A 4,172-nucleotide genomic window follows, 5' to 3' on the forward strand; every position below is an offset into this window, starting at 1 on the left:
AGCCTACATGGATGTGAGGTGACCACAGATAAGTCTAGGATTTTGAAAGCACATCATCTATAGCTATCTATATCAATGGATAGCATAGCACAGCAGGCACTCACCACCACGGCACCTCCTGCTGGTGAGTCCATGAATTAGCTAATCCAGCCTCAGAGCACCTCCTACTGGCCAGGATCTTCCTACGAGTAACTGCTTCCTGGTTACCACAAATGTACTTCCAGCCCTGTGTCCCTCCTAGTCCCCAGTGCCCCTGACCTTGGCATGCTGCCCACAGCAGTACCCCCACACTCTTGGTCTCCCCACCCCAGGGAACACCAATCCCCAAAGCCTATCTCATTGACCCACTGCCAGTCCTTCTCTAGCCCCTTCCCTCAGGGGCAAACTGCAGTCTGAAGTGGCCACTCATCATTGGCAAAGGACCTACTGCCTTTCTAGCCCCAGCTCTTCCCCTGGTCTTTAGCAAGGCCTCAGCCTGGGGACTCATCAGGCCAGAGCTCCCCAGCTCTGCCTCAGGTACCCTGTTTGCTCTCTCTCAGGCAACCTAGTCATCTCTACTCCACAGCTAGAGCAAGAGTCCCCTCTCATATCCTCAGCCTGCCCTTTTATCAGGGCCAGCTGTGCCCTAATTGGGTGCAACCACACCTGTGGCTGACTACCCAATCAGCCTCCCTTGGCTGCTTTTAACCCCTTCCTAACCGGAGCGGGGTGATTGCCCTGCTACAGATAGATATGTATATATGCAAGGGTTTTGATAAGAGCTGGTTTAAAAATAAGGGGAGTAGGGAATTCACAAAATTGTTGCTAAACAAATTTTCCCCAATTTTTGTCAACTTTTGAAATTTCAATTAAAAATGTTATTAAAAATATTGAATTTCACAAAAACTTCAAACAGCTCTATAAACAGTAAAAATGGGCTTTTTGCAAAATAGTTCTTCTTTCCCCCATCAAAATTTCAATGAATACTTTGGTTAAAAAATTGATTTTGTAAGCAATCTCCAATATTCACAAAAAGAAAAGGAGTACTTGTGGCACCTTAGAGACTAACCAATTTATTTGAGCATAAGCTTTCGTGAGCTACAGCTCAATATTCAGTATTTCTAGTTAATCTGTCATGCCATTTAGTCCCAACTAGACAGATCCACATCGCAAAATCACACAACAGTTGCTGGAGAATGAATGGCTCAGGGTGATAAAGGGATAGGATATAAAGCATCTCGCCTCCCAGTCACTGCTTCATATCACTCCCCTAGAATTCTCAAGAGCTGGGCTGAGGTACACCAGGGAGAAGACTGGTTTGTCATTTCTCATGCCCTACCAGTTCTGTGGGGAAACAGTGCACTTCACTCTCTACTACTGTTTACATGGCACCATTTACAGGCACTAAATTCACTTTTGGAAAAGTTTTAACAAGCAAAGAAACCATACCACATAACTGGGCACAGTTGATAATTTGTGTTTAGCAGAGATACTTAGGACTCAATGAGCAGAGTGTTGCAGGTCAGGATTAAAAGAAGCTGACCAAATTTGTGCTGAGTGTATAGTTAGGCCTACAGTAGACATGACTTTGACTAGAGCTTTCAGCCTTTAGCTTTTACAGTAACTGAGAACATTAGCTATAACAAATATAGGCAATAAAATGTAATTGATTGAACAAAAATTAAAACATCAGGTGAGAATTCTATTACAGCCCATAGGGAACTTACTTCTTACTATAAGTTCCAGAATGATAGCCATGACAACTGAAGTTGTCAGTTTATCCATAAAAATGATACACTAAATGCTTCTCTGGAAACACTTTTGAAACAAATTTGCTTCAGGTGTGTTTTCTACCTTTGTGGGGTTCACTCTCCATGAATGTTCTAGTAAGTAAGCAAGTTAAATGTACTCTTAGGAATGTTTGCCAAAGAAGCTAGTATTCATTTCACAGAGTATTCTCAGAAGGCAAATATACAACTGGTAATTGTGAGTATTCTCAAGAAGCCTAAGAGTTACACTCACCCAATCATGGAAGAGAAATTATTCAGCTATTTGTCCAATCAAAACAGCTCACATTTTGAATATTGATTATTCCTAACAAGCTGTTCACAGACAATTTATAAAACCAGGATTATTCACAGACATTCCTGGGAGAATGATTGCAAACAAAACATTTAAGAACATTAGGATCTGATCACAGATCATTTGCAAACAGAAAAAGGGGCTAAATTCATCCATCAAGTTATTTGTTGTGAATTATTTACCCAGCTCTAGTAATGATTTTCAGACTCTGCCAACCTGAAGGCTTCCCTCTTCCATCACCAAGCAAGCCCATGCAACTTAAATCCTCTCACCCATTGTACTGAAAACATTTCATATGGCTGCTAAGTAAAACAGCAGTGAAAGGTTAGGAGTTCTTTCATAGGGTTTTTGATTTTTTTAGGTTTGGTTTGTTGCTAGTTCAAATTCAGTGGTTTGCAGATATTTGCATTACATTGTTTGCAGGGTGATCAGCAAGAACTGTCAAGCTTAGAATAAAAACACAAACCTCCAAAACCCATTTTTCATCCTGTAAATATTTGTTTGTTTCTCACATAACAGCAATAACTATTGTTTGCAGCTACTGTTTTTGGAAGCTGTAAAAAAAAAAAAATGCTCCCAGCCAGTGAGTGGTTACACCCTACATGATAAATGAACCCATCAACAATTCAGCTACTTGAAGAAACTAGCCTCTAGACTTCACGGTTATTGCTGTGATGAACACCATGGCCATCATCCAGCTCCAAAAGCACAGGTCTCTTCCTAGCTGTAGAACTTAAGGAGACTCTCTGTTACCAGTATGGTGGTCAATGACACGCAGCTCGACTGTTCTGATTCCAACCAGTAGAAGGCGTGGGGCACTTACACATTTAGCCACTTTATTGCAATCCTCTACACACTGACGATGATGAGAATGATGATTATTGGTGGTGGTGAAGGGATTTGGTGGGAGGGGTTATCCATTAGGTTCCAATCCAAAACTTTCCCACCTTTCCACAGGACACATCTTTCCTCTTAGTTCATTTATAATGCTCCTTCAGTTAGCCAGAGGGGCTTGCCCTAGAGTGACTTGAGCTCAGTTTCCCCATGGGGAGCAGGGGAAAGGGTGTGACAATCCCAACTCCACAGCAGCTTTGTTCATTTGAGTATGTTTTATATTATGCCTTAATTAAATGCAAAAAAGTGCATGAATTAATTTGATCATATACTTTCATTAAAATGATTTAGCACTGTTACTAGGAAAAGTAAACCAAGACGTCTTGCATGTGGTACTTTTAAACAGACACTGCATGCTGCCAACTAGGGCTCTGACAGTGTTTCATACATCTGTGGCACACATGGGAGCTCTGTCTGAGCATGTATGCAATCAGGCTTGATACAGGGGTAACTGAGTGAAGTTCTATGGCCTGTGCTATACTGGAAGTCAAACTAGATGATCATAATGGTCCATGCTGACCTTAAAACCTCTGACTCTATAATGCAGCTTAACACACTGTCAAGTGTGGTGGGGAGTGGGGAGAAGCACTGTTCAAAATCCCTCTGCCCTTCACTTTATCTACTGGGATGCACAATAAAGAAGGATTGTAAACTAACAGACATTGCTTTTTATGATACATCACACTACTCTGTATCTTTCTCCACCCATCCCTGCCACTAAGTGAAAATTACATGATTCATCTGCAGTGCAATTTGGCACCAAAATGTTTTAAAGAAATAAATCAAGGTGAAAAGTGTCAGTGATTAATTTACTGACACCATAACCGTGAGATATGAAGAGAGCATTAAGCAGTGCACCTAAGGCTCTACTCTATTGCCATAAATTAAACATAAAAGAAAAAAGAGAATTGTTTCTGATGGGTGAAAACCTGCTCAAAATCAGACAGCAGGCCAAACTCAGCTCTCAGTCATATGTGTTTCAGAGTAACAGCCGTGTTAGTCTGTATTCACAAAAAGAAAAGGAGTACTTGTGGCACCTTAGAGACTAACCAATTTATTTGAGCATAAGCTTTCGTGAGCTACAGCTCACTTCATCGGATGCATACTGTGGAAAATACAGAAGATGTTCGTATACATACAAACCATGAAAAAAATGGGTGTTTACCACTACAAAATGTTTTCTCTCCCCCCACCCCACTCTCCTGCTGGTAATAGCT

This window comes from Eretmochelys imbricata, chromosome 1 (assembly GCF_965152235.1).
Source record: "Eretmochelys imbricata isolate rEreImb1 chromosome 1, rEreImb1.hap1, whole genome shotgun sequence".
Classification (NCBI taxonomy): domain Eukaryota; kingdom Metazoa; phylum Chordata; order Testudines; family Cheloniidae; genus Eretmochelys; species Eretmochelys imbricata.